The sequence below is a fragment of the Misgurnus anguillicaudatus genome, chromosome 16, assembly GCF_027580225.2.
Source record: "Misgurnus anguillicaudatus chromosome 16, ASM2758022v2, whole genome shotgun sequence".
In the NCBI taxonomy this organism is placed as follows: domain Eukaryota; kingdom Metazoa; phylum Chordata; class Actinopteri; order Cypriniformes; family Cobitidae; genus Misgurnus; species Misgurnus anguillicaudatus.
In genome coordinates, this window is record NC_073352.2 from 26838929 (window position 1) to 26853472 (window position 14544).

Consider the following 14544-nt stretch of genomic DNA (forward strand, 5'->3'; position numbering starts at 1 on the left):
ACACATGCATATTCTTTTAAAGTGTCCCAACCAGTCTGCAAAAAACACGTGCCTCTTGGTGGTTCGTGGATCTGGTTTGGGTGTGCGTGCGTGATACAAAAACACACGGTGTAGCAGAACCTTTACGATTACTTAACCGTGACATTTTAAAGCGCCAGTTAATTGCTGCATCCCTAATACCGACTTTAAGCCATAATATATCGGTGCATCCCTAATATTATATAGGGAATTGATAAACTAGTAAACACTGTAGTATGCTTACAATGGCAAGGTTAAAAAACCTTATAGTATCTAGGATTTTTACTATGGTTTACTACAGTAAATAAATGCTGAAGTACACTACAGTGTTTTTTCATGTGGGCAAATAGCAGCTTATGTAAAATTAGAATGGCCTGTTTTCATTAGTCTGCACAATGCATACAATGCAAGTATCATTAGCCATTCTGTCAAAAAAAGTTATTATTCCCTGTTTGGCCGTTTTCACTACTTAAAACTACTGTGTATCCCAACATTGTGAATGCAGCTCAGTACGGTGCATCTTGAGTGGGTCAAGAGCCTCTTCACATTTCACTCGAAGCATCAGTGTATCCATGGCAACCTGCGCTCCGAGCATCTACATCATCATTGACTATAATTTCCCCCTATAACAATAAACCGCTGCAATCAGTTGTCTGAGCAGGTGGCGTGCAAAATGTCTAGAACTGACAGTCCGATGAGACCAATCATTGCATTTGAATTGGTATGCTGGCAGGATAGCTGGCATAAAATTGGGTCTGGTGTGCATCTGCACTGTTTAATCAAAATCAAGATGCCAGGTCTGAGTACTCTAGACGGACATCTTGTTAATGTAATGTTTTTTATGTGCTGCATAATCCGCATTAATATGGACACTTTAACAGACGGCTGTTTGATATCATGGTCCATTAGAGCACTGCTGTGAACAAATAAGATTTTAAAAGGTGCCCGATTGAGCCACTTATAAAACATATCCTCTTGTCGTTGTACAGAAGCACTGCTACAGTTTGAATCCATAACCTTGGATCACAATGCATGCATCCACAAAAAACACATGCCTTATGTTTTAACAAAAAGTAGCAGTACTTCTGAATTCCTTTTGTAACAGCCTTCATGTCAGTAGCACTCCTACAATATCTTAAAATGCTCACTGGTATTCGCACAGCCTACATGTTTGTTTGTTTCCTCAAAAATGTAAAATATGTAAGCGCATGAGGAAGACAGAATGCACTAAATGACACAGCAGCTTTTTTGGGCAGACTGTTAAAGCAACACAATGCAACTTTCATATTTCAAAGGAATGAACAGAATGCCAGTGTTTGATGGTAGGTTTCCAAGTTACATGCTCCATATACAATGTGACAACTCAGATGATATTTTTGAATAGATTTAAAGGGATAGTTCACCCAAAATGAAAATTATGTCATCATTTACTCACTTTCATGTTGTTACAAACCTGTATACATGTCTTTGTTTCAGAGCTTTAAACCAGAAATTTTTCCCAATTGGTTCGTTTCGAACAAAAAACAGTATTTTAACGTTTCCGGTTTTCAGTTCAACCCTAAAATTGACGTTCCTGAACCGGTTAGAACAAAAAAATAAAGTTCCCGAACCGGTTAATAACGTTCCATGTCAGCTGTGGGACATACAAATAAGTAGGCTGATCATTAGGACATTAAACTTAAATTATTAGTACATCATTTTCCTTAAGTCTCTATCTTGTCATTGAACATTATGCAAGCGGCATAACTGTAATTCTGACATGCCTACATTTGTTGAGTGCACTTAAACACGCGCGCACACACAGAGACGGAGGACAAATTCCAAAGGGCACTTTGGGAAGAAGAGGCAGCAGTGAAAATTATGTTATTTTTCAGTGCTTTATTACCCAAATGTATTTTAATGGACTACAGTATGAGACACAGTAGCGCAACTTTCTTTCAAGTTTATACATCAAGAGTTCTGATCTTTGAAGAGCAAAGGGATAATCACGTTTGATTGGAGTTGGACCGGACACATTCAACGGCTCACTTTAGCGCCTTTTCTGTGGTTAAATTGTTTAAAATCACTTAAAGGCGGAGTCCATGATGTTTGAAAGCCAATGTTGATATTTGAAATCACCTAAACAAACACGCCCCTACCCCCAATAGAATCTGGACCTTCTGTTGATAGACCCGCCCCACACATACGCAAACCGGCATTTGATTTGATTGGCTATAAGTGTGTTTTGGTAGTCGGCCCGTCTCCTTTTCCAACGCGTTTTTCAAACATCGTGGACTCCGCCTTTAAGTGTTAACATTTGCAAGCCTTTGAAACATGTGCAAATGATCAACTTTCACCCTATTTAAATTTGCGTATTAATCCACGAATCGTATGGGGGCCGAACTGTGGGTCGTGATCTGTACGGATCACGGATCAACTGCGATCCGTTACACCACTAATTAGTATTAAAAAACAAACATCTTGAGATACTTGGTAGCCTATATTCACCACTTATGATTGAACATTAGAGACTTGGGCTTGAGTAGGCTATTTGCTGGTGGCAAGCTTCACATTTCTCCAATGAGTCAACGATGACCGGAAGTAAACTTCACAGAGTCATATTGCACAGAAATTTTGTCAAAGAACGAAAAAAAAGGTATTAACCAGTTACCATTATTTTAAATAAACGGTTCTGTCCGGAACAGCTATTTTTTATAAAGTTTCTGGTTTCGTTTCAGTTCCTTGCAAAACATCAAAAGTTTCTAGTTTTTGTTTTCGTTCCGTGAACCGGTTCAAAGCCTTGAAAGGCACCTATGTATTTGCATAGGACACAGATGTGCAGCTTGAAAGTGATGTTGGGATGGAGGGTGCATGATGACACTGTGAGGGGTAGACTAGAAATACCTTTTAGCATCCAAAATGCTTCATGAAAGACACACAGACTGACAAAAACGAAGTTTGTCATTTATATTACGAATAAAAATAAAATATTTGGATAATTTATTATTTTCATTTAGTAAATGTGCATTAACATATAATTATAAAATGTTAAAAAACAAAAAGTATTTCTGTGCTTGGACTTGCACAAGATGCTATGTTGCTATGGTGTTGTGATGGTTGCCAGGATGTTGAAACATAGTTGCCATGGTGATTTGAGTGGTATATCCTTAGGCCTATATCTTCCAATATAAGTCTATGGGATTTTTCCCTCACCCATTTCATCACCAGCCAAAAATCTTTAATGCATAAAAAAACACAAGAGCTCAACTAACAGCTTTTGGCTTTGATCATACAAGATAAGAGGAGACTGGAAGTTAGTGGGTGGAATAGTATCAGGGCATGACGCAAGCAGGATTCAAACCTGCGTGCTTGTGAGCACAATACCTCCTTGTGTATTATGAGGTCACTGCACACGGCTCTAACAACAGACCCTTTCTGTATTCAAACCAATCACACATATTTATATTACTAAAAGTAGGGCTGTCACGATTATTAAATTATAATCGGATCAGAGTTATTTGACCTAACCGTGATTATTTCAGATAACTAAAGTTATTAAATTAAAATTCTGTCATCATTTTTCACTCTCATGTTATTATAAACCTGTATGAATTTCATTGTTCTGATAAACATGAAGGAAGATATTTTGAAAAATGTCGATCATGATCCTCATTCACAGAATACTATGGGAGTAAATGGGGAACATGAATGGTTTGGTTACAGACATTCCTCAAAATACCATCCTTCGTGTTCATCAGAACAAAGAAATTTATGCGGGTTTGAAACAACATGAGAGTTAGTAAATGTAAACTATCCCTTTAAGGCTGCACAATATTGTTTCAGCATCATTATTGTAACGTGCATATCTGCACCATTATCATATTCATCATCATAAATGCCAACGCCCTGAAAATGCCCTTATTTATTGGATAGTGCATCATCAAATAAATCTTATAATCATGACAGCCTAAAATATATATTCCAAAATTATATATATATATATATGAAGAGTTTGGTTCCAAAACGCAATAAATCCATTTTGACAAATTTTGGTAAAAACGTGTTTTCTATACCAAAAAAGTGACAAGATGAAAACAACAATTTTCTGTTACAAACTTTCACATAGCATCTTTAGGTTATAAAAACATAAAAAATTCAAATCCATAAGTTGATTTTCAAAGATTTACTATAAAAACGGATTATTTTTTCCACAAAATGCAATAAATCCATGACAAGTTTTTATTTAAAATGCTATAAATCTATTGAATCAATAGCCTATATAAATGTTCATTCATCTTTGCCATGTTATATTCATTTAGTTGACTAGTTGTACACACTAATTAAAAATATAAACATTAATGGCATTAATCAAAACACTTACTTTGTCATATTAAGATCACTGTCATTGCGGTTACTTGACGTCTTCGCTTAACGTCTTTCACAGCGATCATCTGTAAAATGTTTTTGGTCCTGCTCGATTTTCGTTGACTTTGAGTAAAATTATGGAAAGTTTTTCATAAGATCCTCTGGGGTCAATGTGTTAGCATGAGAAGCTTGATGCTGTCGGGAGAACAAGCACCCGTCTCCCGAGTGCCTCTCAGGGAAATTGTTAGATGCTGATGGCTTAAGTTTCTTTCCCATCACAGAAAACCATCACAGGTTTAGCGATGCAATTAAAGTATTATTTTGTTTTGTTTGTTGATCACGTAGTACAAAGTAGATGAGGAAAAAAGGGAGAAAAGATGACAGAATAACACGGCGGATATTGGATTTTGCGTAAAATTAAGAATTTACTTTTAACTACTGACCTGATATAATACTGATTTTGGCAGTAACTCATTTTTTTCAAAAATGGCGTTTATCGCGTTTTGGAACCAAACTCTTCATATATATATATATTAAAATACAGTATCAATAATAATGAATGCATATAGTACAAGCGCAGTATGAAAAACCTGCCAACAATTAGCAAGGGAGGCAAACAGATCCAGACTAACAACAGAAAGTTGCTTGCACATTTTAATTAGCCCCAAGTGATTTGTCAACGAGACAGCCAAAGTGACCCACGAGGTCAAGCGTGACTCTCGAAAGCGGGTGCTGCAGCTATTAGTAAGCGCAATCGCTTCGTCTAAAGAAACATGGCAACATTTCCTGTACCGTGTCCAAAACTGAAATCATTTGTTTGCATGGGGAACAACTACGAAAAAAATGAACAAAGGGATATTTGGGCACGTCTGGAGATTTACAATCAGACAGTTATGTTAACGTAAAGTTTTCGGGCTCAGCAGCATGTGCACCACAAGCGCACATGCCAACCTACAGATCACTGTGGCATTGCCATTATGAGCGTGTGTCTATGTGTTTCCTGCGCCAACTGTGCTGGTTTGGGTGTTTATTCTCACTGCACTGTCCTTGAGACCCTATTGACAGTGCGGCCCTTAAGGTATTTTTATCCATAGCACATGGCACCAGGTGGAGTCTTTGCAAACCAAAACAAGGTCACCGGCTTAGTGACTGAATATGTATTCGCCAACTGTACTGGATACAGTTTCAGCCCACTGTCATATGGATTGTAATATATTTAAAAATGTAAAGACTACGATTTAGTTAATCACTAGAGCTGGGCAATATATCAAATGTTCACAACACATATAAAGCAATAATGAATATTTAGTTTAATGGGCCTTTTATATAGCTATTAAGTTCCCTTACCTCTAGACTTGTATTCAAACAACAGGAGTGATATTTTAATAATGCCTCTGATTTAAATTAAGAAGCAACAATGCATTACAATGACTAAGCTTGAAAAACAGTAACATATTGAAACAATTGTTTTTAGCGATTACGTCTAGCCCTTCAACATTTACGAGCGTCAACAAATCCACAATAGCTTGAGCCGGCACACATCTAAAGCTGTTATTGATCCAATGACATTTAATATTTCCTCAGTGAAGTCCCCAGCGTGCGTAACCGATGCAAAACAGCTTAGACTGCTATTGTAATAACCCACGTGAACGAGATTAGCGTGTCATTAACTGGCAGCTTTAATCCTATAAGAAGAAAAGCACAGTCGCACGAGATGTGCAACAAACAGATGCTCTATGCGCCTCTGGTCTGACTCCATTGTTGTCCTACAGGCAGGTTTTAATGAATGACCTGAACTTTAATAGTGTTTAGTAAAACTGTAACGCCAAAAGTCTGTTGCACGTCTCACTTCAGAGGTGCCTATATAAAGGAGGAGGTCTATAAAACAGAGAAAGCCATCACTTAATATTATATATAGTGTATCAATGCATAGATCTGTTTTTAGAGGTGTTTTTAAGCTAGGGTCTAGGGACCCCCAATGGTCCCCTAGAAGAGGGTCAATAGAAAAAAGAAGCAAAAGAAAGCAAAAATTGTTAACTGTGTTGTCAATTATTTAAGTTTGGAAATAAAAATTGCTTTATGTCCATCACAATTACTATTTATCTAACAGTTTAACCCCCGGTTTCACAGACAAGGCTTAAGGTTTTTCCGAACAGCTGTCTCAACTGAAAATAACTTGCACATACATATCTTAAAATATGCCAGTTCCATTGATTTGTCTTAAAGGGACACTTCACCCATTTGCATTAAGCTTTGTATAGTTAGAACCCCAGTCATGTTTTTGAATGGTCGTGCATAATTTCCTCAGTTGCCGCTGAGACAGGAGAAATACAGATTTCACAGCGTTGCACTTCCTTCTTTCAATGATGTAAAAATCATAATTTTGCATCATAGAAAGAAGGAAGTGCAATGTCTTTGTTGAGGGGGTGAGACTACAAACACCCCTTTTCTCTGTCAAATAGGCACCAAATTCTAAATGTATGTTACATTTTGACTACAAATATGACACACTTTCAATAAAGATTAATGTTTCTACGGGTGAAATGCTACTTTAAGATACAGCAGTAACACATTTAAAAAAATTAAACATCTTAAATTTATTTAAAGGATTAGTCCATTTTCTTAAAAAAAATCCAGATAATTTACTCACCACCATGTCACCCAAAATGTTGATGTCTTTCTTTGTTCAGTCGAGTAGAAATTATGCTTTTTGAGGAAAGCATTCCAGGGTTTTTGTCATTTTAATGGACCCCAACACTTAACAGTTTTAATGCAGTTTAAAATTGCAGTTTCAAAGGACTCTAAACGATCCCAAATGAGGCATAAGGGTCTTATCTAGCGAAAACTATTATGCACTTTTATGCAAACGAAAAAATATGCACTTTTAAACCACAACTTCTCTTCTACCTCCGGCTGTGTGACGAGCCAGAGCGACCTCACGCAATACATCATCACGTCAAGAGGTCACTGATGACGTATGCGAAACTACGCCCCAGTGTTCACAAGTGTGGAGAAAGAGGGCCGTTCTGACATTGTTGTATGTCGAATTATACTTATTAATGTCTTTTAGTCTCAGTTTATTGTTTAAAATGGTCCGCAAATGTGCGTTTCATATATGCAACACGTGACCTTTCGACGCCATTACGCAATTACGTGAGGTCGCACTGACTCGTCATACGACTGGAGGAAGACAAGAAATTGTGGTTTAAAAGTGCCTATTTTTTATTTTTCTTTCCAAAAATGACAATCGTTTCGCTAGATAAGACCCTTATGCCTTGTTTGTGATTGAGTAGAGTCCTTTTGAAACTGCAATTTTAAACTGCATTAAAACTGTTAAGTGTTGGGGTCCATTAAAGTCCATTAAAATTAGAAAAATCCTGGAATGTTTTCCTCAAAAAGCATAATTTCTTCTCGACTGAACAAAGAAAGACATCAATCACATTTTGGATGACATGGTGGTAAAAAATCTGGATTTTTTTTAGAAAATGGACTAATCCTTTAACGCTTAGTCCTGGCTTTATGAAACCAGGTCTAAATGTTTCTTTATACAAAATATGAATGTATATATATTTTAGAAAGAGGTCCCTTGTTAATGTTCATCATATGTGAAGGTCCCTGCTAGGGGTATAACAATACATCGATAAGAATCAATACATCGACCAAATGTCTAACAATAATGCATCGATGCCACACGGAAATATTGATATATGGTACCTTTATTTTGACACTTTCCACATGTACTGTCTTGTGTCTGATTGAGATGCGACAACAAAGTGGGGTTAACACCAAAAAAGACAAACCCAGAAAATGTTGTGTCTGCTGCTGGACACTCTTTACATATTGATATCGATGATGCATATCTAAATATCAATCGATATACCCCTGAATCGAACCACAAGATTTTTTAAGGTATCGGTAAATATATCACTGGCTGAAAGGAACAATATTATATTGTATCATGAAGTCTGAAAACCCCTGATTTTGAGCTTTTATTTCACTTTGTAAATATATATAACAAAGTATAACCTCACCAAATAGGCTTTTTGACCAAGATTTGCACTCAGGAGCATTTCAGACTAAAAACAACCCAGAACATTTCCTTCGCACTGTATTCACTTCATAAGTGTTGATTACCCATAATCCTACACAGTGTTAGTATTCGGCTGCACACATCACAGTCCATATGTCTGTAACGCTATGTAATTCTCAGGGGATCGAGAGTATCTCATCAGTCTTTAAAAGTAAGCCAGCAGGGATGGCGACGACAGAGCAGATTTCCCTGCAGTGCTGTTCTGCATGTGTGATTAAACTGCAGGTGCTTCTGCAACAGCCTGCAGGATTTCATTCTGACACTCGAGCAGCTGCAAGCATGTGACGCCTCAAATGCTGAAACTGAGCCGGGTGACGTGAGTCCTCGTAGATGAGACTCCAGAGAGCAGATCCTGTGTAAACAGTGACACATACTGCTAGCCTTTATGAAAATGAGCCGTATCCCTATCAGCTATGGCTTTTGTAGTAAAACCACACTAACCACAAATTTACCTGTTTCACAAAAATGCTAATCTATGTACCCAACAAACACCAGAGCTATTTGGAAGAATGAAGGGCATGTTTTTAAAGCATGGCCTGATGATTGCAAAGAAAGTTAAAACAAATTGACATCACTTGCGAATGGCTCATTAGAAAGACAACAACAGGAAGTGATGACAGGGCAGATGATTGTGGGTCTCGGTTCTGCTCCGACACCTCCTGCTGTCGAGTCAACACCTTTCATGAGAGCCGAGTTAGTGCAGCGCTAGCGACTGGAGCCGGCGCTCCTGCCAGCGCCTGCATTATTCATGCGGCAAATAAATGTGAATAATTAACAGCGACGGTCCACTTTGCTGCTGTCGTGTCAGAGCCGACCTGAAGCAGCTCCATTTAAATGTGCTCAGGGTCATATATTAGTTTAACTCAAAGTACCTTGGTGAATATAAACTGCCCATTTATTTACTGTCCGCCTCCTATCCGTTTTATAATATGCATCTCAAATTTTACAAAAGTAGCAATAGGCCAAAAATGAAAAGTTCCCAAAATCCCACGTAAAAATTCTGAAAACCAAATAGCAGAAAGCATCACATCAACTGACACGACATCTGTGAACATCACAGTCATTGCAAAGCAGAACATACGCGTTAAATAATGCAGAACAAGCGGGGAGAATGTCGCTCAGAAGCCTTCATTGCCAGAAGAGCAGAAAAATGTGAAGTTAAAACAAAACTTGCCAAAACAAGACCTTCTGCTTTCTGCTTTCTTTTGAACTACATCAATAATTCCCATCATTATTACTTCACTTTGACAGAAAAGAAAAAGATGAATAGAATAACTCTCAGGGCGAGATCTGAATAAATGTTATATAGCGCAGGAACTGAGTTAACCCAGCAAAACTGAGGCATAGAAAGTGAAAAGTTATATGTTTTTACAAGAAAAATCCTTTAAAATATAATACCAACGAAAAAAACAGATGTTTCAATTAACATCTATCTAGTGCAATTTAATAGAATCAAAATGATTGCTTTGCTTTCTATATGCGATAAGATTACCAGAATAGCAGGTGTAATTGGGTATTTGGTTTTTATAATACCCCTACAATTGTGTTAAGAAATGAACACTGTTAATTGTGACAGTACAGAAAATGTTTCCTTACGGTTTAATACCACTAATCATCTTAAAACCACACTGACATAATAGTCAATTGAGACTGTTTTAATGATAACTTTAAACAACACCACTCAACCACATCACAGTAGGCAAAATGTATATGTTTATATCTGTATGGATTGAATTGGATAAAAGCATCTGCCAAATGCATAAATGTTAATGGGTTGAAAACATTCTGGTCTGCGCCTGTTAACTGTTAGTTAACGAGACACTTCACTTAAAATATGCTAATTTTCCAGCACCTCTAGAGTTAAACATTTGATTTTTACCATTTTTGAATCCATTCAGCTAATATCCGGGTCTGGCGGTACCACTTTTAGCATAGCTTAGCACAATCCATTGAATCTGATTAGACCATTTAGCATCATGCTCAAAAATAACCAAAGCATTTCAAAATTTTTCCTATTTAAAACTTGACTCTTCTGTAGTTACATCGAGTCAACTCGACAATAAAGAGAAACACTTCCCTGCAATGACGAGTTTTTCTGGCAGTCTGTATTTCCGCTATTATCCACCAGGTGGTGCTCTTACCCAGAAGCAACTGCTAAGGCTAATCTCAGCTTTTTGCTCAATTTTTTTTTTTTTTTAAAGAAACCTACCCATATTTGAGAGGGGATAAAAAGAGACGGTAGGATGAAAATGTTTGTGTAAAAGCAGAGGGTCTGTTGTTTCATTTGATATATTGTATGTGTTTATACATTTAAAGAAGAACATTTTCTGGAAGGCATTTAACTTTTGTGAGAAAAAAAATTTCACTAGTGCTTCCAGTGATCGGTGATCGGTGTCTAAAATCCTGAACAGAGCACCCTTATGCTGCGTTTACACCAGCCGGGGTAGAGCCGTGAGTAATTTCAATGTTAAGTCAATGTGAAGACGCCTTGAAGCGGGTCTGGAGGTCTCGCTGCGCGGATGAGGGGTTTGGCGCAACGCAAATAGTGCTTTTTGTGCATTTTGTGTTTGACGCGATTTGCCGGCTAACGCCCGAGTTGAAAAATTTTAACTTTGGCGGAATTTCGAGCCTCGTTAACCAATCAGGAGCCTGCTTGCTGCTGTGTAGCCCCGCCCAGAGTCACTCATTCAACATGAAGGAACGCTTGGCTTGATATTGTCTGTGAGCAGTCACCTGGAGCTATACGACACAAGTTCTTATTTCTATAGAGACAGGAATAAAAAGGACCTCGCTTGGAAGAGTGTCAGTGAGGACATTGGGCAACCTGGTAAGTTCAAGTTGTAATACACATTTCACTTTTGAGTCACGTGATGTTTATCGACCCACACCGTTTATTTTCCCCCTATAGTAAGATTACTAAGTACAAACTGGTAACTCTCTCGACAAATGCACAATCAGCATCAGCCATCTTGCAAACAGAGAACCGCATAGCACTTGCCCCTCCCACAAGAAGCAGAGTTGACCTCTGACGCATGTCAAATGCTTGCTTTTTCCGCACGTCTACTTCGCTCGACACGAGCGAATGCATTCAAACTGTTCAAGCGGCAAACTAGGCGCAGTAGACGCGATTTTGACACCTGAAACGCGGTTGGTGTAAACGTAGCATATAAGGTTAAATTTGGTGCATACTGTTGTGTTGTTTTCACCATGGTGTAATTGGCATCATAAATGGGTGTTAATATCTTCTTGGTTCCTCTCCTTATGTTATGAGGGCCCGACATCTTAACATGCATACATCTCAGCTGACCAGTATTGTGTTTTGAGCCAAATGAAATTACTTAAGAGTTTGGCAACTAAAGGAATTTGTCATCACTGAATAACTTCAACATCAAACCTCGTATTGTGACGTCTTCCATCTTTAAAAATGTACATAAAGATGTTATCAGAGCTTCCCATTTCCATTAAACCAAAGTGAATGGTGGGCAAAGTTTTGAGAAAAAAAGTAAAAACAAAAGCACTGTTTTTTCTAACATCTTATTTGTATCAAGGATGGGTCACCAAAGCAGGGTTAAAACCAAACTGCGCACAAATAAATTCACAAAACTTTCAATTTTGGTTTAACTATACCTGCAGGAATCTACTATAGGTCCTAGTTTTCACTGGCAAATAGGTCACGCTGTGATATCGGCAAACTTAAACTGACATAATCCTAGTAAAGAAAAAATTTAAACTGATCTGGGGAGAAAGGTCTGCGTAAGGTCCAGCTCTACGACTCATAACTTCATCAACAAACAACAGACGAGCTAATTGGATTCAAAAAGAGCTTGAGCTATGGAAGGGCATGCTGTTCTTTCTCTCCCGTGTCTATTATATGAACAATCGCATATGCTGATGTAGGCAAAACAACGTTATTCTGTGGCCCGGGATGTGCTACATCATCAAAACTCTGCAAAGGGAGAGTCGAGTCTTAGTTAAAAGCCGAATGCTTCGTACAGTGTTGTGTTCGAAGCCCAGTACCAAGCTAAAGTTTTTTGCTCATCCAACCCTATAAAAAACCCAGCTGCACCGCTATTGGCTGGTGTTTCGGTGGGTGACAATAGCGGATCAATTGAAGTCTGTCTCTCTGTAGTGCGATTCTATTTCCACCATTCTGGTCCACTCGGTTGCTAGGAGACTCTGGGACAAAGAGCTCCTTTTTTGAGCATTCAGAGTATTTGGCTGCATATTTTAGGCCTGTGGGGTACACAGTCTTTCTGCTTTGAAAACAATGCGAAGCACAGAATATAAATTGGGAGTAAAAAACATTCAAAAGCAAACTCTGAACATGCTGACTAGAATGCTTATCTGGCGATGTATCATTAAAAACACTGCATATAGACCATGGACTGTATCTCTGGTGTGGATTTTCTGTCATGAATAACATTGTTTAATGCAAGTTATGGAACGGTTAGTTCCAATCCTTGATTCTGATTGGTCAATAGCTGTGTTTTATTTACAATAACAGCTATAAACATGTGTGAACATAATGTTGCTGCAGTCGGTCAGGGACTTTTTTTCCAGCAGGGTGATTCATGAAAGTTGTGTTGATACATATTTTTTGCTTTGATATTGTATTGTGTGGTAATTGTTTTACAAAAGCAATATGATACTTGAGGCTAGTGCTGTATCATGAATAAGAGAGAGCTGAAGAGGTTGTGGGCACTCCTTTTGCCCAAAAAACACCTTTGAGCTATACTATATAGCTACATGTTTTAATACAGACAGAAACTTGATATTTGGATTAGATCATTTGGCAGATGCTTTCACTAAAAACGACTTACAAATGAGGGAGTATTTTACAATTGGCCTCTTTACTGTCACATGATTTCTGTAAACAGACTATTAGCTGTATTACCTAGTTTGTTAAAACAAACAGATTCGCTGAAACTTCAGATTTCTCTGAATTATTATGACCAGAACTATCATTTCACTGCCTTATGTTTATAGCAATTTCACTAAAATGAATGAATAAAAAATTTCAAAGAACTAAGCAAAATCAATACACAATAGAGTATTTTTGGCTCGTCTATATTTTGTGCTGTTTAGATTGAGTGCAACTTTATTCAATTGTTCATCTGATTGGTCAGTTCAGTACTCCTTTCCTGTTTACAGAGAATTTGTGTGATACCTGGAAGCTCTTGAAGGCATCGGAAGATTAGATCAAGCTATTTCAAGATGCATCCTCAGGATGTTTTTTCACAATTGAATTAAAAAGGAAAGCTGATGTCAAAGTTTCTCTTTTTTTTAAGAATTTGACGTCTAGGAAGTCTATGGTATAGTTTTTTTTAAGTTTGTGATTAAATTATTCAATGGCAGGGTTTCAGTCACGTGATTTTGATGACGCGCGAGGGCGGGTCTAAGGGCAGATGGAGGGCAGGAAGTAAAAATCTGAATACGTCTAATGGAGGGAACCGTTGCAGAGAGTCCGTATTGTACAGAATTAGATCCAGTTTCAAGACATAGATACAAGGAGTTTATTAACATATGTTAGACGTGACCCTTACCTCATGAAGATGAGTGAGTTTTCGGTAGAACTGAAAGATTTACCGACAGTCAAGGCTGTTGACATCACCGATTATCAACTAAATCTTATCGATGGGGATAATGTCACCAAGTCTTGACTACTACTGTAATGGAATTTTTGTTGAAAGTATTTTTTTGCCAGATATTAAACTTTGGGATGGTGTGTGGTTCCTAATGTTGAATGTTTTTTTAGAAACTGTATACTTCCAGAAATACCGCGACAGCAAGTTACAAACTTACATGTCTAATGTGATGAAAGGATATGAACTCCAAGCACTCTTTAAAGTAGGCTGTGTAATATATTTCTGTTATATCAATAGTGTCGTATGAGACAAGATGACATTTTGAATATTGTTGTGATTAAATGCCATTGGTTTATTTACAAATTTTTTAAACAATTGTTATACTAACTACAAGAACATGGTGTGCAATAATACATAGGCATCCATTTCATTTCATATAATACATATTGCCAGTACAATTAGATTAGGGGATAAAAATATTACATTTGAAAACACATGATGTGACTG

The 14544-nt window shown here is 37.6% G+C and overlaps 1 protein-coding gene across 6 annotated transcripts in view; it reads right to left on the reverse strand.

Moving 5' to 3' along the window:
• The window catches only part of rapgef2b (Rap guanine nucleotide exchange factor 2b), a 133429-nt gene that overhangs the window by 101935 nt on the left and 16950 nt on the right, over positions 1 to 14544 (reverse strand). The gene's annotated exons all lie outside the window — the stretch shown is intronic.